The 24,503-nt window shown below is 35.7% G+C and overlaps 1 long non-coding RNA gene across 1 annotated transcript; it reads left to right on the top strand.

The window, feature by feature from the left end:
- Nucleotides 1-666: 666 nt before the first annotated feature.
- On the top strand, nucleotides 667-13,934 carry LOC125620070. The gene is made up of 2 exons (XR_007351658.1): nucleotides 667-792; nucleotides 12,329-13,934. It is a non-coding gene; the product is annotated as an uncharacterized LOC125620070 (long non-coding RNA).
- The last annotated feature ends 10,569 nt before the right edge of the window (nucleotides 13,935-24,503 follow it).

The raw sequence follows: 24,503 nt of genomic DNA, 5'->3' as shown, positions 1-24,503 counted from the left end.
TTAAATATTAGAATAGATATTGGTTTTTATTTTCCCTAAAACCTCTTCTGGTATTTAATGTATGCAAATGTACTTAAAGGTTTCATTTTGTCTGTAGAACTTGGGCTAGAAAAGTAAACAGCACTTTTTTACTTAAAGTACTCCAGTGCTTCTGTGCTGAGTGTTACTAATAGCTTTGTTGTTCTAATATAATTCTCTAGGTGCTCTTCTTTCCCTTTGTAATCTGCCTTTCATTAATTGAAGCAGGTAGTCTTATGATTTGAATTCAGAGGTATATGAGGTGTGAAAATATATTCATATCTATCTGCTAATGAGACTGATTTTGTAGCAAACACACAAGGTCTAGTGCATTTGGTATGTGTTTATATTTCAGAACAGTCCTGTTAGGTAAACTATACAATTTTTACCCATTCTATTATTGTTATTTGAATTATCTAGTTGAAGTTTTTATTTAGAATTGACTTTGGAGGCATTTGACCATTTAAAAAAAAGTATCTATATGTGATCTGTTTTCAAAATATGAGGGTAGATTTTTCTTTTAGGAGTGGTTAGAGCTTTCAAAGTGGGACCTAATGTATAGAGTGGATAGGGTATGTGAATATGGAGTACTTTTACTCTGAACTCAGGAGCCCTGCACTTACTGCTTTCCTCTTTGTTGACACAGAGGTAAACAAAAGAGATAACTGAGATGGCAGTCCTCAACTCAAGCAGACCCAAGGGATGCTATCAGTAAAAGGAAGTCCACCACCTCTTGAAGCTGAGTTGTTCTGACTTATTCTAGCAGATATACAGGTATGGATTAGTGCTGCTGTTCATCACTATGATAACAAGAAAAAATGATGAATGTAGTTTGTAGAAATCCAAATATCATCTTCCCAGTGCTACTATATTTTGTTCTATTTTCTCCCACTGTCTTGTGTTTGTGGATGACAAGAACTTCCTTTTCTCATGCCTGTTTCTATGTGTTTGCTTACTAAAATTTTATTCTTGCTCTCTGAATCATGTTCAATTAATTACAACAGTTTTATGGTCCTTTGACAAAAATTCCCAAACTTAAATAACCACCCAGTTATAAAATTCTCTTTGTAAATGCATTTTAAATATTTATCAGTTAATTAAATAATCTGACTCTATTGCAATATATTCTCTTCTTGGAACAATGCATCCCGTTGTCTTGCAGGCTACGAAATTAATTATAATAAAATAATTATAGGAATTGATTAGCACAGATATAGGGCTTCTCTTCCCTCAGGAATTAAAGCAAATGGCGATATATAATTGGTTGCATCAGCTTAACAATTTAAAACATCTCCATGCCTTATTATAAAAGCTTAAATAAAAAAGGATATCCCTCAGATTTATGTTTTGTTTGCATTTTCACCTGGCTTAATTGAGGTTTGCAGTCACATCATCTATATGCAAGAAATTTTCTCCAACATCATTTCATGGCAACACAATTTCCAATTTGAACTCTGTCCAAGAAAGCCTTGCAGAATATAGGCAGTCCTCCGATCTTGTCCTCTGTTCGTTTATTAATACTGCAATATTGCAAATTCAAAGTTCTGTTGTGTTTGTAACTCCTCTTCCAAACTTATTTTAATGTTTTTTAAAATCAGTATCAGTGATTTAATTTTGCTTATACTTACATAATATATGGCATTGATATGAAAATTTTAGGGGGAAAAGATGCTTTTCTACAACAGGTAAGTGTGACAAATAGGACAGAATTATTCTCTATTGCCACTTATTTTGATAATACCATTAAAATCTATTTAAGATCATATTTATTTCTGGTGAACCATTTTTCTACTATGGTTTTATAAAAATAACACACGTATCTCCATTCCTGCTTACAACCCCCCAGGTTTTCTTTTGACCATAATGCCAAAACCATTTATATAAATAAATGTAAAGGAGGCATTCAAATCCTACTTATCAAAAATGATTAATCTAACTTAATGGTCTAGATTAGGAGTTCAAGAACATTGTCTATAATGGGACAGATAGTAAGTTTTAATTTATTTTTAAATTTGTGGTCCATATGGTCTCTGTCTTAACTTTGTCTTAACTAGTCAACTCCACCTTATGGCACAAAAGCAGCCTTACACAATATGTCAATGAACAGACATGACTCTGCTTCAGTAGATATTTACTTATAAAAAATAAATGGCAGTCTACATTTGGCCCATTGACCATAGTTTTCCCACCCTTTGTTTTTAGAGATAAAACTAAGTGTCAATATTTCCTCTATCTAAAATTAAAATAATAGTTATATCTAATTTATTTTAGCTATGTTCATTGGTTCAATAATTAATATTCACTGGCTCATAATAATGAGATTAATTGGAATGACTCTTAGAAAATTGTTTATTCTTATTGACTGGGTGACTATAGTTTTTGAGCAAGACATACATGAAGGGTGTGTTATATAATCAAGAATTTATCACTTAGTGCTCAAGGCTTTTCTTTTGAATTTTTATTGAAACATCATTACTGTTTGATGCTTTAGAACTTTTAATTATTTTCAGTTAAAAGCTCTCTACTCATACCTCAAAGACAACATTTTTATAAAAGAACAAAACTGAACAGAGATGTAGCACCACAGTGTTTTATTACAACAAAATTCCCATGCTTTACAAGTTAATAAATTGTAATGATTTTTAAAAGTACTTTTTAGTTATAAATGGACACAATCTTTTATTTGTTTATTTTTTTATGTGGTGCTGAGGATCAAACCTAGTGCCTCACAGGTGCTTGGCAAGTGCTCTATCATTTAGCCACAACCCCAGCCCTTGTAACAATTTTTTTAAAAAGCAACAATATAAAACCAAAAAGACAGCAAACTTGTACTTTATTATTTTCAAGCAATTACTTTGTTTATTCACATATTTACCCAAACATGTATTTATATATGCCCCTTTGTTATCTACAGAAATGTGAAGAAATATAAATTCCATTTGTCTTAGTCTACTTTGTTTTCCTAAAACAAAACAACTGAGGTTGGGCAACTAATAATATGTTTATTTGGCTCAAACTTCTGTGGCTGAAGGGTTCAAACACCCTGGCACTGGTGTCCTGGTGAAGGCCTCCTGGCTGCATCACAATATGGTGGGGAACCAGAAAGGCAACTGACCATGTGCAGAAGGGGCCTCTGTGTGAGCAAGGAAGCAAGAGACTGGAGAGGAGCTAGGTTTGCTCTTTTTATAACAACTGTGTCTCAAAGAAAGTGCATTAATCCCTTCCAAGGGTGATGTTCTCAGTGACATCATAATCACCTCCACACACACACTAGGACCCACTAATTAATGCTTCCAACACCTTGGACATAACCAAACTGAGGATCAAACTTCTAGCATATGAAACTCTGGGAGACAAATTATATACAAATCCTATCACAATGTGACTTACTTCAGAAGGTAGGTTGAAGAAAGTTAGAGTTCTCAGAAAAGCTTTAAAAAAGAAAAAAGGAGGACATCTTCTTCTACTTTCTAGACCAAATGAAATGACATAATAAAAAATCCCTGTGAGAAGGATTTAACTATAAGTCATCTGTTTCTATTTTCTTCAGAAAAAGCTTCCCTGAGGATTGTTAGAAAGTCCATTCCCACTGGGCGTGGTGGCACATGCCTGTAATTGCAGCAACTCAGGATGCTGAGGAAGGAGGATCACTAGTTCAAGGCCAGCCTCCTCTGCAACTTAATGAGCCCTGAACAACTTGATGAGACCCGGTCTCAAGACAAAAAAAATAAAAAGAACTGGGGGATGTAGCTCAGTGGTAGAGTGTCCCTAGGTTAAATCCCTGGTATGCCCCCCAAAAGAAAGTCTGTTCCCTCTCCTCCAGGTAAAATCAGAAATAAAAATGAGCATGAAACAATAAATATATTTAAAATGTATTTCTTTGCCATATGCCTATAGGGAATGCAAAATAAACTCATAAACGTATATAGATGTGTGCTTATGTATTAATCCTAAATATAATTAGTTTAGAAAGTAGAATTTTAATATCTAAACATTTCCAAGTATAGTAAAATGGAACCATTTTTTATACTATTAATAATAGAACTGTGTTGACATTCCCAGTAAAATGTTGATGACAGACACCACAAGGTTGGTATTAATGTTTATGAGAAAGCTTTGGCTTTTATTTTACTAGTGGTGTTAAGTAAAATGTCTTCTTGAATTGTATCTACTACACTTTAAACACAATTTTAAAAACATATATAATTTTCCCACCTCCTCCTGAAAAGATAGAACAAAAAACAACCATTAAGCTTCTAAGAAACAATACTTATTTTCTGGATAACTAAAGGAAAGCGCTTACCTTAGGGTCAATGACCTAAGAACAAAGGTAGGTAATATCTGTTCTTAATTCATTGGGGGAAAAATAAGTCACATTTTATTTTAAATTCTGAATCCTATTTATAACCCTGACAATTTATTCCTTCCCTTCCTTCCTTCCTTCTCCCCTTGATCCTTCCCATCCTCCTTTCCTCTCTTTTCTCTCTGTCCTTCCCGGCCGTCTACCACCGTTGCTTCTATTTCAATCACATTCTTTTTTGTTCTCCTGTAGATAAGAGCAGAATTCCACCAGGTGCGGTGGCTCAAGCCTGTAATCAGAGCTGCTTAGGAGGCTGAGGCCGGAGGATGGGCAGTTCAAAGCCAGCCTCAGCCAAAGCAAGGCACTAAGGAACTCAGTGAGACCCTGTCTCTAAATAGTACAAAGTAGGGCTGGGGATGTGGCTCAGTGGTTGAGTGCCCCTGAGTTCAATCTCTAGTACCCCTCTGCCCAAAAAAGGAGCAGAATTCTCAGCCTAGGGTTCCAGGGGTGACAAACTCAGGACACCCTAAGTTGTACAGATTTGATCAAAGCTGCTTTTTAGTCATATATACTCAGTCTGGGTGAAGCAGACCAGGTATCCCCACCCAAAAGATACTTGCCATAATAAAGACCCACCCTATAATCATGCTTTTGTCACAGAGATTTTTACAAAAAAATTTCAACAAAATGTCAACAGGATTTCTGCAGCGATCTCTATGTGGTTTGAAGCGTCTTCTTTGTTGTAAATGCCAGGTTTGCAGACAAAATATGTGAAATCTCTGTCTAGCCTAAAAACATAGGACAAAGAGTAACTGATGTGTTCCCATCTACTTCCACTGTCATGTAGTCAACCACCCCACTGAGTATAAACCTAAAAGAGTTTCCAGCCTGAGGGTCCAGATATTTTTAGGCATTAGCTGCTTTGGATAGCTACAGCTTAAATAAACTTATTTCCTGAATATTCCTTGGGTGTCCAGCCTCTTCTGTCCTATATCATGGGGAAGGAGGACACTGTGCCTTCAGGGCCATGTAAGAATTGCATTCAGGAACATAGGTAGAAACTACAGGTTTGGGAGGCAGGTTTGTTGCATCAAGAGGAGGAAGTGGGGGCTGGGGTTGTGGCTCAGCTGTACAGGTCTTGCCTAGCACATGCAAGGCCCTGGGTTCAATCCTCAGCACCACATAGAGATAAATAAATAAAGATATTGTGTCCAACTAAAAAATAAATTTAAAAAAGAAGAGGAAGTGTCCCTGGTTCCCAAAGAAAGATGTGATTGGCTTCTTTGAATTTTACTGTGGGCATGCACATAACTGAAATTCACTATTCTGGAATAATCAGGATTGTTGTTGAGTTATGGGATCTTATCTTCAGGAGCTGAGTGGGGGAAGATGAAACAGTTCTTAGGTTTGGAAAGATAAAATACCTATAAGACAAGTCAAGTGAATATTTATTACTCACCAGCAGTAACCATAAACCAAAGCCTGGGGTTCATGATAAGGCTGATCTTATGGTTTCGAAAACCGTTCAAAGTGAATGGAATCTCATTTGCATGTATTCCTTTTCATTGCAGCTGAGGGACTCTGAGGGTACTCCACCCTGGGTTTTACATCCTGGGCATGGCTTGGATCACTGAACTCAAATACTGTAGAACATCCTAATTTGGGAGAAGCAAGAGCACAGCCTGGGTTGTTCTGAATATTTTCTCTTTTTTCAGAATGTTGCATTCTTGGTGGAGTCTTGCCTGAAAATTACAAGCAAAATGAGGAAGATAATTGGGTTGGCCAAGGCCATCTGGGGATCTGTCTTCTTGAAAGTGTAAAATATATATAGGGTAAATGAGATCCTTCAATAACACCACACATCAAAACAGCACATACTATTGAGCCTTAACTTTAAGGATTGTATCATACAGATACCTTTGATGCCTTGATATAGATTTAAAATTTGTTAATGATTGAATCTTTTATGGAGTTGGAAAAGTGCTTCTTTGGGAAGAGAAACTGGCTTTAGACCAGAAACGAGAATGCCACATTGAAATTGTTATCAAAATAAATTTTAAAGGGACTTTATTACAAAAATGCCATTCAAGAGACTTGTGTGACATTGGCAACACATATCCCTGGGGGTCATGAATAGTATGCATTTAGATTTATTAATGCCTATGGCAACAGAGGCACCCACATGATGATCCATTTGTCATGCTGTGACTTAAATAGCAGTTCTCTGAATAGCACATTGTGCCTCTCAATTATGCAGGCTTCCTGGAGCCCATAGGCAGAGTAGAAATTCCACCAATTGTGCACCTTCTTCAAGATATCATTATTGTGAAATCTGTGTACAATGAGTGCCATGGTCAATGCCAGAAACATGTTAGGAACTATATAAGAGAAAAAAGAATTTTGTCCTGGTGAGGCTTTATATTGTTGTGTCAATACATGCAATGTCATCCCTGTGCTGCTAGAGAAAATTCAATGTTAAGGTCTTGTTTGGAAAGGCCATGTAACAATTTCTGTCACTCATGCAAGAAAGGATAGATACCATCTCCTGTGCTTCTGCTTCCCTTACTGCTGTTGTAAATGTTTGCTTGACTCCCATAGTTGTGGTTTACAGATACATGGTGGTGGCCTGAGGGTACAGAGGCACCCCATTGGTAAAGGCACCCAATGTTCCTTCAGAGGCTAAAAGACTGTTAAAATAAAGACTGAGTAAAACGTATTAGCCAAATCTTCAATCACAAAATATTTTCTAATTGGAAGGATTCGACAAAGTTAATAACATTGGGTATTGTTTATGGGGCCTTTATTGGTGGGCTCACATATTAAACTTGTGATAATCTACCATGAGATGCTAGTCTTTTCTATTTAAAATAAGACAACAAATTGGGCTATTGAACAGAGAAGTGGAGGTAATCATCCCTTTACTCACCTGTTCTTAATAACAAGTTTCAATCCTTAAAGTCTCTGTTTTGATTTACTTTAAGAAGTATTAAGTATATTATGGGTGCCAATGAAAGTAGTTTTGCCCACTATATGATATTTTAAGGCAATGTGTGTTACAACATGAGGAATCAGACAAAATAGTATTTCTGACAGTTAAGGTAAATTATATATGGTGTGTCTACATCTATGAAATTCATTTTCTCTATGAGTGATATACAGCCAATAAGCCTGGTGATTAGAAGATTAACCCATTGGGGCTTGTAAATGTCAGCATTAAGCCACATATTCTAGATGTTTTGCATTTGAAAAACAACTCAGTTATCTTCTCCTTTACTTTGAACTGCAGTTAAGGTCTCTCTCTCTCTCATCCACCACAGATGTATACTTCATACTTTTGGACATTTGGCAGTCAAGGAAGCAGGCCTGATAGCAGCAAGGGAAGCAGCATAGGAGGTGGGCAAGTCCTACCCTTGTATGAACTATTGCTGTTGTTAGGTATCCAGGATGCCATGTTTAATTCAACCAGAGTGTTGGACTCCCTTCTTTAAATCACAGAGTACACCATCTGCCCCACCACAGGTGTGCATAATCATAAAAATTGTGATTGGCCCAAGCAGCCATTAACTGTTGTGACCTCTAACTTTATTATTGGTAAGAGGAATTCAAGCACTGACAAGGTAGGGTGCTCTATTGTCACTACTCTTCCAAATGGCAACCTCAGAGACCACCTTCCAAACCCAAGCAGAATCTAACAGTACATCATGCTAGAGTATGGTCACTTATCATCTTGGGACAAAAGCATTTTAGGATGGGAAAAAATTGGCAACAATTAGCAAAGACAATACCTCACAGGGCAAAGAGCAAGTCCTCCAGTTATTGGCAGTTCTTTCTCAGGCAACCTTCACCATATCCTGGGGCCAATTTAGTCACTGAGCAGTTAAAATTAGCTTAGAAGTAGCTCATTCAGCAGGGAACCATTAGTTAAAGGTAACCAAGTGCCCTGGTCATGGTTGGGCCATCCTGTTTATAATGCCAGTTATTTCAATTGTCTTTAATTTACCTCAATGAATATGGAAGGACTCTTGCATTTGGATTAGGGGGAATGGGGAAACACTAGAAAGATGATATTGTGCGGGAAGCCATCCGTGAAATGTGTGAGGGCCTTTTCAGCATTGTAGCCAAGGACGGGGTAGATCTGGCAGTTCCAGAGTCAGTCCCACTGCGATGGACAGCCCGATGGGAATGAACTTCTCCTCTGCTCTGTTAGAGGATGTGGAGTAGTCGAGGAGAAGGGCTGTGACCCTCTAGGAACTGAGCAGCTTACCTAGCCCCACCTTTTCCTGTTTTGGTGAAGAACTTTCCATAGAATTCCTTTGATGTCTTCCCAATATAAATAAAGCAAACACAGGCTCCGTTCTTTGTTAGAAGCTGGTCATCTTCGCCTGTCGCTGCCACCTTTTTGAAACTTTCTGTGTTCGGTGGTCATTTCGCTGTTCTACTTAGATTTTATTTCTCAAGCAGTCTATCCCACTGAAGGGAAACCCATTCCCTCACCTGTGCAGGATGTGAGTGATAATGTCGATAGCAATTTATTAATCCCATATGTTCATAGTCTGGGGGAAAAGGACCCTATGTCACACTGACGTCACATTGAGGTTACATACTGTTACAAGTGAAAATCCAAGGATGGGGGAGGCTGATTGGTTAGTATCAAGAAGGTGAGGTGTCCCTCTGATAACCACCTGAGGATTAACTATCAGGGAATTGAAACCCGCTATTCAGGGATAAGCAGGTACTGAACCTAGTCCTCCTGGTAAGTGGGGTTGTTTGGCTAGGGGATTTTATTCAGTGGAGCCAAGGCAGAAGAGGATTTTCACTTAGACTTCTAAGGCCCTGTCAATTTACTAGATGTCAAGGCAGCACATAATATTAATCTTTATACTCTTTTTTTCTTCCTCCTAACCTCCCTCCCTCCCTCCCTTCCTCCTTCTTTCTTTCCTCCTCCCTCCCTTTTCCTGTATTTTCTTCTTTCATATATTTTCTTATATAAATTTATTCAACATACAATCAGAATTCATATTCTGCAGATGTATAATACAACCATATAGAATATTTAAAACTATCATTCTTCCTAAACATTCTGCACACATCATATGCCTGTTATTGTAGGCTGGATTTTGTCTCCTCAAAATTCATATGCTGAAGAAGTCCCAAATCCTATATTTCAGAATTGACCTTGTTTGTAGATAAGATCCTTATAGAGGTAATCAAGACAAAATGAGATGAATAGAATGGGCTGAAGTCCAATATGATCTTTGTTTTTATAAGAAAAGGAATTTGGATACAAATACACATTGAGGGAAGGGGATATGAAGATATGTGCAGAGTGCCATGTGAACATGAAGATGGCCAGCCACTTCAGGCCAAGGAGAGAGACCCGAACACATCCTTCTATTGTAGTCCTTGAAGAAATTAATTCTGCCAACATCTTGATCTTGAACTTCCAATCATCAGAATTGTGAGATAATAAGTCACTGTTATTCTAGCCATCCAATTTGTGATTCTTTGTTACAGCAGTCTGAGAAAATAAATACACAAGTCTAGGTATGAAAAAATGAATACAGTAAAAAGCTGCTAAGCTTACATAAATAAGATACTATATATTTAGTAGTAATATATATTTAATATTATAAAGTTCTCTTAAAATTATGAATAGTTATGGACAATTTTTAAATATATGCATGGCTGGAATCATATGTTGTCAATGGATCATCTCAGATGCCTGTCTAAGTATATGAAAGCTCTTGCCTTCATTTGATTGGACTGAAAATACAAAGAAAACACTGGGTTTATATAATTATGTGAAATGCTGAAACTTTTAAACTTTAGTGAATTTTAAGAAAAATTCTGGACTTTGAATATTCTGTCATCAGCATGCTAATTTAAAATTCATCAAATCAAAATATGTCAAAGACTGTATGAAAGCACACCTCCTAAAATACAAATTTTCCACTGGGATATGCTTTTCCTTCCATGACAATCAAATCTGGTAAGTAGCTAGAATTTTCTATGAAGGTGACATTGTCCTTAAAGCATTTTACCCGAGAAATTTAAATTTTAATGTGGTACATTGGAGATACTGGTCTGTTGAAATTCCATATATTATGGGGTTGAAAAGAACCTCAAAACTTTGTCAGGATGTCAGGGAACTGGTGCTTTATTCTGAGATTACAAGTGACATCAATGCAGGTTTTTCCAAATGAGAAGGGGCATGAGAAACATACACTTTAGAAAAATTACTCTACATTCAGAGAGATGAACAATTTGTGGAGTGAAGGGAAGGAACTTGCTGAAGAGACTTACTGGTTGTTCTTTCCTCCACCCTTGCTTGAATTCTTTCTGCATTTTTAATTCATCTTATAACTCACTATCAGAAATCCTTCTAAAAGAAAGGTTTACTACTCTATCATTATCCTTTAATATCTTTTTCAGTGGCATCTATTTTTACAAGTAAGGTCAAATGCTTTGAGCTTACCATGAAAGCTTTCCAGAAAAACAAACAAAAACCCAGATATCTGGTATAGATTGGCCAATATTTTCTATAAGTATATTAACTATATTATTACTGTTACTAGATTCTATTAATCCAAATGGAAGTACACCGTCCTAATCATTATTCTTTTGTAGTTAATCTATTTTTTCTCTTATTTATGTTAAAAAACTTTTCTTTCCCTTATTATACAATTTTATCAATATAAATTCCAGGTTAAATTTATTTTATTTAGGAATCAATTGTCAGATCTTGGAAATTCTTTTATTTTTTTATTTTTTTAGTTTTAGAGGACACACAGTATCTTTATTTATTTTTATGTGATGCTCAGGATCGAACCCAGTGCCTCACACATGTGAGGCAAACGCTTTACCACTGAGCTACAGCCCCAGCCCAGATCTTGGAAATTCTTACCCATTGGTTCTTCAACTAATTTCTTTCTGGCATTCTATTTGGTCATAATAGAAGACTTATAAAAAGTATGAACTTTCTTATCCTGTTTTCTGTTTTTCAATTTTATAATGCTGTTTTGAGATCACATTAAATCTTGAAGCTAGGTTCTGAATAATTTTATTATTGGTGTCTTTTAGTTTTCAAATTACCTTCAAATACTTGATTTCATGTTTATAACCTATAAGACATATGAAAATATTTAGTTATCATGTACAGGAACAGTGAGCTTTCAGAATAACATGGTCAGTACTTCAAAGGAGAAGGAATCAGAACGCTGCCCATGATCCAGATTCTTCCCCTTGTACCACTCCCTCATAACTGACAACACCTTCCAACTACAAAAGTAATGCCAATTATGACTTACCACATTGATTATTTGTACAAATTTTGGAAATTTATTCAAACAGAATGATTCAAGAAATTCCTGACTTCTATTATTTAATATTCTATTTGAGATATGAATCTGTTTTTCCATGTTACTAATTTATTTCTATTGCAAAATTTTGTTGCATTGTATCTTCTATATCCATGCATATTCATAGTATGTTTATCCATTTTATTGTGAATAAGCATTTGGAGTGGCTCCACTTTTAAGACTAGAGCGGAAAATGTTGCTATAAATATTCCATGCATGCATTTTCATGAACATAAAAATATGTTAGTGATGATTTTGTATTGTGTCAACTTAGTTGAGCTGAAATTCTATTTTCTGGAATTGTCTTTCTGGTATAGCTCCAGTTTAGGGTTGGCCACAAGAGAAATTTGGGTAAAATTAAAAGGAAGAATGCAGCTATTTCATGGTTGCAGCTCATTTTCAGCTTCCACTTTTCTAAATTCTAGGCCAGGTGTATGTGCATTCTGGGGTGAAGCACACCAGCCGGTTCTGCATAACAACCTCATCATTGAGCTGGCATTGGTTAGTGTCAGAAAAATATTCTGATCTGTCAGTCCGTGCTTCAGATTGTTTAATAAGTTTAGTTTGTCCTTATAGCCTCTAGTTTTTCATTACAATTCCACGTATTGTTGCTAAACCTTAATTCATGTCCACTTTTCTTCCACACCTCCAGGACTCTGATCACAGCCTGGCACCAGATGCAGAAACAAAAGCCTTACATAAAGTATGTAACCAAAGTCTACTACCATTAAGAAACTGCATACTGCTTGTGTTTATACTTCTTCATCAAATCCAGAATAATTCAGGTATATTCCTGGGGTTGACATACAATCCTCTATATTCAATTTATTAGCTAATTCCCAATGTTAAAATATCAATCCAAACTTTTTTTTTTGCTCTCATTTTAGTGGGTTAACTACTTGGTCACAATTTACATTGATTTTTAACTATTTTGTAGGTGCAATAGACAGAAGTCCCTTGCCAGTTAAATATTGCAGATAATTTATCTCAATATGTTTTTTGTCTTTTACCATCAATATTGTCATACTGAAAAAAAAAGATTAAAAAATTTTAATAAATTATAATTTCTCCAATTTTTCTACATTGGTTTAATTATTTCAATATTGTAAGAAAACTTTTCCCTATACCAATTTTTTGAAAATATCATCCCATATGATTATCGAGACTCATTTTTCTTATTGGAGCTTAGATCTAAATTGTACTTTAAACTATCTACTGTGTGTAGGTATCAGTCAGGGCCAGATTTCATTAGTTCCACATGGATGTGCAACTTGTCTATTATCATTTATTGAAAAGATGGTCTTTTCCTTGCCATTTTGAAATGGCTCTTTTTTTCATAATTCCATTACCAAATGTCCTGGGTTTATTTTGGGGTCATGTTCCTGGTTTTTTTAAAAAATACATTCTTACACACTATTCAGAGTAATCAATGGCACTGTATAACTACTATTGATGTATACGTAGCCATTCTGCTTTAATTTTGAAACATTGATATTCATAATCACATTTTTATTATGATTTTAAACTGTTTTTTCATTGATGATAGAGAGTATATGCTGTGTAATTTCATTTTTTTGTCACTAGTCACATCTTGATTAATGCCATGACAAAACTTAAATCTTGCTAAATGTTGAATATGATCTTGCCATAAATATGTATTTTTTTTTAGTTTGGGGATATATTATCAGCTTTGTACACATTTTTAATCACCTTGTTCAAATCTGCAATTTTCCTACTAATTTGTGTTTGTATTTGTTTTTAAGATAGATGTGTTGAAATACTGGACTATAATTGTGGAATCATTTATTTTTCTCTTATTCCCAGCAGGTGACTAGAAACACTAGTATTTCCAGACCGTTTGTATCTACATTCAGTTTATACTGACCTATAGATGGGCTTGAGTTTTTAAAGTGACCAGGATCTATCTCCAATTCCCATTCTCCTTCACTTTGAACTGACAATCTAAAACCAAGGACTTTAGCAGTACCAGAACCGCCTTCTCTACTTTTGGCATGCTCAAATGTTGTTAGTAAGCCAAGTTAATTTTCTCATATACTTGCTTAATTCTTAACTGAAATTACCAGACCACTCAAAGGAAATAGCATCTGCCAAATTCAATGTGAAACTTTTGTCTATTTAGGTTCACGCCCTGATTTTAGTATGTAATACCTGCAAATTAGAGTGCTTCACACACACACACACACACACACACACACACACAGTTTTCTCAGTAACTCTGATGTAGATTTTATGTAAATTTACTAATGCTTTATTACTCAAAGATGAAATTCTGATTTTTCTTTATTTTAATGTGTTTAATTTGATTTTTATTCTATTTATTTGTACATAGTTAATCTGTGTTACAACCCACATAATGTTTACTGTTTCCCTGAGCTAGGGCCGTGAGTCAGATTAGAATATTATAGGCATGAGAAATTTAAGAAATAAGACAAAACATGAAAATAAGTGAAATAGCGGGATCCTATGGGGACCAGTTCTCATGGAGACTGGCTCTAACTCCCCAAAATGGGTCCTAGGGTTTTATTTAAATGAATGGGAACAACAATGAGATTCAGTGTGAAGAACTTCCTGAGGAAATAGGAAGAAGATGTCAGAAACAACTGAGCTGGAGTTTAGCAGGTTGGGCCTGCCTCCTCGATCTCTGGGGCTGCTGCATTTGGCACCTAGGGCTGTGGCCTAATGTTATGGGCTGATTTAAAAGCTATGTCAGGCTGACCCCATTCTGCTCAGACATCTCATCCGGTGCAAATTAACCCCTCTAACTGAAGAGTGCTCCCACACGCATAGAAGCTGACATCCTCGCCCGTTTGTACCTTGACCACAGTGTCTTTAAACTATGGAGCCGGTGCTAGCTTACTTCCTGAGTGGGTATGGGAGATGCCAATTCTGAGAACTTGGTGACATTTTATGAAATGTATCTTATGATTGTACTTGCCTCTCCTGCCTGCCTCCTTTGTGTTGTTCTGTTTAAATGGCTCCTCCACTGCATTCAGTGTGTTTGGCTGCAGAGATGTCTGCTTTATGCTCCCTTGGCTATGGCTAAAATAAATCCTTTGTCTTTTCTTTAAAAACACCTGGAGTTTTATTTGAGATTTTAGAATCTCACCTCAACACTAAGGTAGGGCGTCAGCATAATCAGGGCATTTTCCAACCTGGGAATTTCACCCAGGGGTTCCCAGAAAAGCAGCCTCCTTGCCTTGTGATGGCTCCATAATTCATTCATGGCCTCCAAAAATTTTACCTAACTATGTTGTTTAGTTTCTAAATGCTTTTTTCTTGGATAGTTTTGAAGAATATCTCCACTGCAGATTCCTTTACTTCATTAATTACTTCAACATTTTTAAACATGCATATTTTATAATTTTATAAAATTGTCATATCATCTCTACTTTTGCCTAGATATTGATTTTTCTATGATTTTATGTAACATTTTTCATGCTGTGCTTTTTACATGTTTTATTAGTTATTCATATTGTCATTTTCATGTTTGTTTTATTTTTTCCCTCCATCCCATGAGTTCTGAGTTGTGAATGAGTCTCTAATGTGAAATTTTGTGTTTCCTTTTATCAGAAAGCAGTTTTTTGGACATTATGTCTGGAATTTTCTCTTTAGGTTTTATTTCAAGTAAAACAGAACAAATCTAAGGCTATCTTTTTGACGTTAGCCCTAGTTTTCCTAGAATAACACTAATTTAATAAATTCTATTCACTTAAACCAATTCTGTTGGGTGTTGTTGTTGTTATTTGATATCCAATTTTGTGTCCCTAGTGAGAGACTGAAGACCTAGAAACTCATATTCTGAGACTGTAAAATCTACCTAGGAAATAAAAAGGATTGGAATTTTTTTCATATTTTGGTTAGTCTAGGTAAAACCCTCATGACTTTACCCTGTTTATAAAGCCATCCTACATCACTCATTTCATTGTGTCTTCTTCCAGAAATTCAAACTCCACATTGCTATCAATCTTGAACCATTTGATTACTCTTCTCTGGTGTGATGCACCATTTAGCATTACCTCCATGCCAATTTCTAAATGTGCCACAACACTTTTCATTTGATAGATCAGGCAGTCCATATATCATTCAGAAGACTCACTGGTTAGGCTCAACTGATCCTGAATGCTGCATCATATTTTTTGTTGTTGTGTTTTCTCTCCTTATTATTGTTTTGCTCTTTGGCAAGTTTTGTAAAACCAAAGTATGCTCTCTTCTGATGTCTTTACCAACTATTAAATGCACTGAGAGTAACAGTAATTCTTTTGTTTTCTTTATCTTTCTCACAACACCTTCATTTTAAGACCATATTAACTGCATACCTATTAAGTGTTATTCATTGATCTAGATGCAAAAGTTGTAGAGATGAAAAAGTTATCTTCACTCAAGAAATTTAGAATCTATTGAAAGAAACAGCAGTATATGCAACTAGCATAGCTGTATGAGAGTTTAAAGTGCTATTGAAGCGGGGAAGGAAGCAATTCATTCTGACTTAGGAAGCTTGGAAATGCTTCATGGAACAGGTGGAGCAGTGTTCAGTAATTACTCTATTGAAAAAAGTAATCTGTTCAATGCATCGACTTGCCACTATAGTTTCTTAGACTATTTTTGCTGGCAAAGTGAGAGTTTTAAGACATTTTTCATCCCCAACTACATCTTGAGACATCTGTGAGTTTTAAAACATTCCTTTTTCTGGCCCATCAACAGTAAATTTACAACCTACAGGTCAGAAACCAAAGCTTTTCAATTTGTAATTGACAAATAGCAGGAAGCATCTCACTTTATCACAGAAACTTTAAAACTTCAAAATGAACCTGGGAAACATGGGGCACATTGCCTTCAATCAGGATCACTTCAGCTAGTTCTCCCAAACTCAGTGGGAAAGAAAGAACGAATTTCAGGAGGTCAAAATAATCCTAAAAGCTTCTTTCTTACAATAGCATTCAGCAAGCAATACTGAGTTCCCACAGTCTCAATATGAGACAAATTTGTATCATATGTCAAAACCTTAGAACTAATTTTGAAGCCCACTAAATCTGGTGCTACTTCAGATTGCTGTCTAAAATCTACACATCATTTACTTTATTTCAATTCTGTTATACAAAGGTTTTAAACCTATTTTCTTCTCATTAGGAATTTTTATAAGTCAGTAAGGAAAACATTTGTAATGTATAATAATAAGATCTGTAGAATATTTTTTAACTAATAATAACTAATTTTACTTATTTTTTATATTTTATATATTTTTATTTAAATTTTAATTGATACATAAAAGTATTAATAGGACACCATGAAATGTTTCCATACACGTATGTGTTATATGGTATTTAAATAGGTTAAAGATATCTATGTACTTGAATATTTATCATTTCTTAAAAACTTTAAAAATCCTTTCTTTTAGCTTTTTAAATGTACTGTATACACTTGTCATTTATAGTTCTACTGTGCAATAGCACACCAGAACTTTTTACTTCTAACTATAACGTAACACACATCGATACAAATTTCTCATCCCTTTCTCTCTCCTTCTTTCCCCAGTCTCTGGTAACCATCATTCTACTACACTTATATCATTACAAACTTGTGTTTAAACACATCAGACAAATTTACAATTTTTCTTAGTAAGTTCTTTTAGTTAATTAATTTATTTTAATTATATATTATGACAACAGAATGCATTTTGTATCATTGTACACAAATGAAGCACAACATTTTATTTCAGTGGTTGTATATGATGTGGTGTCATACCATACATGCAATCATACATGTAGCTAGGGTAATGATGACCATCTCATTCTACCATCTTTCCTGCCCCCATGCACCCTCTCCATCCTCCCTCCCCTTTGCCCAATCACAGTTCCTCCATTTTTCCCATGCCTCTCCCCTCCCCATTATGGATCAGCATCCACTTATCAGAGAGAATATTTGGCCTTAGGATTTGGGGGATTGGCTGACTTCCAACTTCATTCATTTACCAGCAAATGCCACAATTTTATTCTCTTTTAATGCTGAGTAATTTTTCATTGTGTATATATACCATAGTTTCTTTATCCATTCATCTTTTGAGGGGCTCCTAGGTTGCTTCTACAGTTTAGCTATTATGAATTGAGGCTACTATAAACATTGATGTGGCTGTGTCACTAAAGTAGGCTGATTTTAAATCCTTTGGGTATAGACTGAGGAATGATATAGCTGGGTCAAATGGTGGTTCCATTCTGAGTTTTCTAAGGAATCTTCATATTGCTTTCCATAGTGGTTTCACCAATTTGCAGTCCCACTAGCAATGTTTGAGTATGCCTTTTCACAGCATCCTCACCAACATTTATTGTTGTCTGTATTTTTGATAACTGCCATTCTGATTGGTGTGAGATGAAATCTTAGAGTAGTTTTGATTTGCATTTCTCTAATTACTAGAGATGTTGAACATTTTTTCATATATTTGATTAAATGTGTATCTTCATTTGAGAGAGTCTGCTCAGCTCCTTAGCCCATTTATTGATTGGGTTGTTTGTTTTTTTGGTGTTAAGTTTTTCGAGTTCTTTATATACCCTGGATATTAGTGCTCTATCTGACGTGTGTGTGTGTACGCGTGCGCCTGCACGTGCGTGCCAAAGATTTCCCTCCAAAATGTAGGCTCTCTCTTCACCTCATTGATTGTTTATTTTGCTGAGAAGAAGCTTTTTAGTATGATTCCATCCCATTTATTAATTATTGATTTTATTTCTTGTGCTTTAGGAGTCTTGTTAAGGAAGTTGGGGCCTAATCCAACGTGTGATGAAGATTTGGGTATACTTTTTCTTCTATTAGGCCAGAGGATCTTGGGACTAATTCCTAGATCCTTTATACACTTTGAGTTGAGTTTTGTGCATGGTGAGAAATAGGAGTTTATTTTTATTTTGCTGCATATGGATTTCCAGTTCTTCCAGCACCATTTGTTGAAAAGGCTATTTTTTCTCCAATGTATGTTTTTGTCACCTTTGTATAATGTTACCTTATGTGGGTTTGTCCCTATGTCTTCTATTCTGCACCATTGGTCTACACATCTACTTTGGTGCACATACCATTTCATTTTTGTTATTATAGCTTTGTAGTATAGTTTAAAGTCTGGTATTGTGATTCCTGTTTCACTCTTCTTGCTAAAAATTGATTTGGCTCTTCTGAGTCTCTATTTTTCCAAATTAATTTCATGATTGTTTTTTCTATTTCTATAAGAAATGATGTTGTGATTTTAACTGCAATTGCATTGAATCTGTATAGCACTTTTGGTAGTGTGGCCATTTTGACAATATTAATTTTGCCTATCCAAGAGCATGGAAAATCTTTTCATTTTCTAAGGTCTTTTTCAATTTCTTTGTTGTTGTTGTTGTTGTTGTTTAGTGTTCTGTAGTTTTCATTGTAGAGGTTTTTCACCTCTTTTGTTGATTAACACATTTTTTTCTTTCTTTTTTTTTTTGAGGCTATTGTGAATGGGGTAGTTTTCCTAATTTCTCTTTCAAAGAATTCATCACTGATGCATAGAAATGCATTTTATTTATGGGTATTGATTTTATATCCTGCTACTCTGCTGAATTCATTAATTAATTCTAGAAGTTTTCTTGTGGAGTTTTTTGGATCCTGTAAGTATAGAATTATGTTGTCAGCAAATAATGATATTTTGAATTCCTCTTTTCCTATTTGTATCCCTTTAATTTCTTTTGTCTGTCTATTTGTTCTGGCTAGATTTTCAAGGACTATGTTGAATAGAAGTGGTGAAAGAGGCTATCTCTGTCTTGTTCCAGCTTTTAGAGGGAATTCTTCCAATTTTCTTCATTTATAATGATGTTGGCCTTCGGTTGAACATAGATAGCTTTTAAATTATTGAGGTATGTTTCTACTATCCCTAGTTTTTCTAGTGTTTTGAACATGAAAGAGTGCTGTATTTTGTCAAATGCTTTCTCTGCATCAATTGGTATAATCATATAATTCTTATCTTAAATCTATTGATGTGATGAATTATATTTATTGATTTCTGTATGTTGAACCAAACTTGTATCCCTGGAATGAATCCTATTTGATCATGGTGAACTAGTTTTTTTAAATATATTTTTGTATGCGATTTGCCAGAATTTTTGTATCAATGTCCATCAGAGATATTGGTATGACATTTTCTTTCCTTGATGTGTGTCTGCCTGGTTTTGGTTTCAGAATAATACTAGTTTCAAAGAAAGAGTTTGGAAGGGTTCCTTCCTTTTCTATTTCATGGAATAATTTGAGGAGTATTGGTGTTAATTCTTCCTTGTAGGTCTTATAGAACTTAACTGTGAATCTCTCTGGTCTTGGGCTTTTCTCTGTTGGTAGGCTTTTGATGGTGTCTTCTATTTCCTTCCTTGAAATTGATCTGTTTAAATTTTGTATGTCCTCTTGACTCAGTTTGGGTTGATCATATGCCTCTAGAAATTTGTTGGTGTCTTCGAGGTTCTCTGTTTTATTGGAGTATAAATTTTCAAAATAGTTTCTAATTGTCTTCTGTATTTCAATTGTGTCTGTCATGATTGCCGCAGTCCAGCTGCAGCAAAATAACCAGGGGGTGATGAGCAACTTGTGTACATTGATACAGCAGGAGTGGAAGCCGTTTATTGTAGGACAGGAGGGGTATATATACATTACACGCAGCTTATCTTAATTAACATAAACTAGATACAGCAGTCAACCAATAAGGAATCTCCACACTTAATGGCTCGCTGGCGTTACTTCACAAACCACTCCCTCTGGCAAAATGCCAGGCGCCATCGTGACTTGTTTACAGACCTTAACACATGATATTTCCTTTTTTAAAAAAATATTTATTACTCAATTGTAGTTGGACACAATACCTTTATTTATGTATTTGTTTGTTTGTTTGTTTATTTTTATGTGGTTCCAAGGATCAAACCTATATTAGGCAAGTTCCACAATACCTACAAGGAAGAATTAATACCAATACTCCTCAAATTATTTCATGAAATAGAAAAGAAAGGAACCCTTCCAAACTCTATGAAGCTGGTATCATCCTGAAACCAAAACCAGGCAGACACACATCAAGAAAGAAATGTCATACCAATATCCCTGATGAACATAATGTAAAACCTCTCAAAGAACTGATATTTCCTTTTACATTGTATATTTTAGCAATTTGAGTTTTCTCCCTCCTTCTTTTTGTTAGAGTGGCTAAACGATTGTCAATTTAATTTTCTGTTTCAAAGAACCAGCTTTCTGTTTTGTCAATTTTTTGAATTGTTTCTTTAGTTTCAATTTGATTAATTTTTGCCCTAATTTTCATTATTTTCTGTATTCTGCCTCTTTTGGTGTTGGCTTGTTCTTATTTTTCTTTTTTTTTTTAGGCTTTGAGCTGTAATGCCATGTCATTTATTTGTTGATTTTTTTCTTCTTTTTTATCAATGAACTCCATGCAATGAACTCTCCTCTTAGCACTGCCTTCATAGTGTCGCACAGATTTTGATAAGTTGTATCAGAGTTCTCATTTATCTGTAAGAATTTTTTTATCTCCTCCCTAATGTCTTCTGTTATCCATGTGTATTTCTATAGCATATTGCTTAGTCTCCAGGTGTTAAGGAACTTTTTTTAAAATTTTTATCATTGATTTCTAATTTAATTCTATTATGGTCTGATAGAATGCAGGATAGTATCTCTAGGTTTTTTTTGTATTTGGTAAGATTTGCTTTATGGCATAACATATGCTCTATTTTGCAGAAGGATCCATGTGCTGCTAAGAAGAAAGTATATTTGCTCCTTGATGGATGGAATATTCTGTGTCTGTGAAGTCCAAATTATTGATTGTGTCATTGAATTCTATAGTTTCTTTATTTAATTTTTGTTTGGAAGATCTACCCAGTGGCAAGAGAGGTATATTAAAGTCATCCAGTGTTATTGTGTTGTTTATACTTGGTTCTTGTATTTGAGAAGGAATTGTTTGACATACTTAGATGCCCCATTGTTTGGGGCATAGTTACTTATGATTGTTATGTCTTGTTGATGAATGAATCCCTTAAGCTGTGTGAAATGTTCTTCTATATCCCTTTTCACTAGCTTTGAATTCCACTTTATATGAGTTTGGAAACCCCTGCTTGTTTATGAGGTCCACGTGAGTTGTACTCCCCCCCCCTTTTCACCTTCAGTCTGTGAATATCTTCCTATGAGATAAGTCTCTTGAGGGCAACATATTATTATTATTATTTTTAATTCAATCTGTCAGTCTATGTCTTTTAATTGATGAGTTTAGGCCATTCACATTCAGGGTCATTATTGAAATATGGTTTGTATTGGGATATTTTGGTTTACTTTTGTTTTTGATTTTGACATGGTTTCTCCTTTGATTGGCCTTTCCTTTAGTGTAGTTCCTCCCTTTGCTGATTTTCATTGTTGTTTATCATTTCCTTCTCCTAAAATATTTTTCTGGGAATCTTCTCTAGTGTGTGCTTTCTCACTATAAATTCTTTTATCTTTTATCATGAAAGATTTTTATTTTGCCATCAAATCTGAAGCTTAATTTTGCTTGATACAAGATTCTTGGTTGACATCCATTTTCTATCAGAGCTTGGTATATATTGTTCCAGGATCTCCTGGCTTTGATGATCTGGGTTGAAAAATCTGCTGAGATATCAATTGGCCTCCCCTTATATGTAATATGATTTCTCTTTCTTTATAATGTGCCTTGGTGTAAATCTGTTGGTGTAGATCTGTTGTAATTTTGTATATTTGGTGTTCTGAAAACATCTTGTATTTTATTTTGTAATTCATTCTTCATGTTTATGAAATTTCCTGTTTTTTTATTATCAAACTGAAGAGATTGTGCATTCCTTTAGTTTGAAACTCTGTGCCTTACTCTATCCCAATAACTCTTAGGTTTGTTCTTTTGAGGCTATCCCATAATTATTGGATGTTCTGTTTCTTAACATCTTTACTGTGTTGTCAAATTTATTTTCCAGATTATATACTTCGTCTTCATTATCTGATGTTCTATCTTCCAAGTGATCTACTCTGTTTGTGATGCTTTCTATTGAGTTTTTTATTTGGATTATTGTTTCCTAAATTTCAAGGATTTCTGATTTTTTTTTTCACAATCTCTATCTCTTTCTTGAAGTAATATTTGGCTACCTGTATTTTCTCCCTTATCTCTTTGTTGGTGTGATCAATGGTTGCCTATATTTGCTCTCTCATCTCTTTGTTAGTGTGGTCAATGATTGCTTGTATTTGTTCTCTTCTCTCTTTGTTGGAGAGATCAATTTTTGCCTGCATTTGTTCATTTATGTCATTCTTTAATTCACAGATCATTTTAATTTTGTACATTCTGAACTTCTCTAACATTTCATTAACTGTGCTGTCCATGGGTTCTGTTATTGTAGTATCTCAGTTTGGGTCACTTTCCTTGTTTTTTCATGTTTTCTATGTGTCTTCCTTTCTTTCAGTGTGGATTTGAGGTATAGAGTTTCTACCCTAGAGTCTTGTAGTATCCTTGCAGATTATCTGTACCTCACTTTGGTGTTGGGTTTCAAGACCCTGCTGGTGTCCAGACCCTGCTGGATGCTACTGCAACTAAAGTTGTTGGTGGCAATAGCATAGGCAACTTAGAAATAGCGGTGGATGTGTTCCAAGATGGTTGCAACATCTTTCAAAGATGGGGCTAAAAGGGTGGGCTTTACACTGGTTTTGGAATGCCTGCTCCAAGATATAGCTGCTTCTAGGCCCTGTTTGCTATTGCAAGGTAGAGGTTACTATGTGAGGAGGGTTATGATGATGGCTGCAGTGTCCCAAGATGGAAGTGGGTAAGGCCTGGTCTCCCAGTTGAGGTAGGCTGCAGACCCTAGCCTATGCTAGACCTGGCTCCCAAGCTGGATGGAGGAAGTAAGCTTGGCCTGGGGTCTGAGCTCCACCAAGTTTCTGCTGGTGGGCAGGATGGACCCTGGCCTACTCTGGGCCTGAGCTCCCACACAGGTCTGTGGAGGCAATCCTGGGTCCAGGACTAACCTCTGGTGGGGGTCTGCTGGTAAGTTTTAACTGTTAGACATGGTTTCTAATAAAATAATTACTCCATCTTGTATTATGCTTGGACATATATGTTTGGATAAAAATAATTGTGGTCACAGAAATAGTGATTCATAGAAGTAACAATTTGAAATTTTAAATTAAGCAATACATCCAGAAATATGAGACTTTTGCAGCTTTATTTTCTGTGAGAGGCCAACTAGCATGTGCCTGCGTCTGTCTCCCCTTCTGATTGGTGTGGCATCATCATTGGTCACTCTGTGATCTGTTTGCCTAGGTAACCACAGACAATAGTCCCAATCTTTAGGGGGGAGCGACTGTGTCTTTGTGCATGGGCGGGCCTTCCTACATCCCCATGGGTGGAGCTATGCTCACCTGTTCCTTTGTAATATTACCCCTTGCCCTTTTAGGATGGAATGTTCCATGGAAACACCCTTTGGGTGTCCCCTTCTCTCACTCTGCCCTTGGCTGTGGCCTACCTAGATGTCAGTCAACCTACTGACAGCAGACATCATGAAGCTAACTCAGCCTCTTGAAACCTGACCCCTTGCCTCATTTGAATGGCTTCTCCTTAATAAAAGGGGTCTGCACTCTCTCTCTCTCTCCCCCTCCACCACATTTAAGGTCAGAGGAGCCATCGCAGCACCCCCAAATAAAAAAGTATTTCTGTTTCTTGTGTGATTATTTCACACAGCCCAGTTCCTCTAGAGTGACCCCTGAGTGTTTTAGTGCATGCAATTCTGCAAGTGGCATCCCTGAGTGGGCAAAAGGTCTGAGTGTTTATGTCGCTG

The sequence above is a fragment of the Marmota marmota genome, unplaced genomic scaffold (assembly GCF_001458135.2).
Source record: "Marmota marmota marmota unplaced genomic scaffold, marMar, whole genome shotgun sequence".
Classification (NCBI taxonomy): domain Eukaryota; kingdom Metazoa; phylum Chordata; class Mammalia; order Rodentia; family Sciuridae; genus Marmota; species Marmota marmota.
This window is presented reverse-complemented; position numbering and strand designations above follow the sequence as displayed.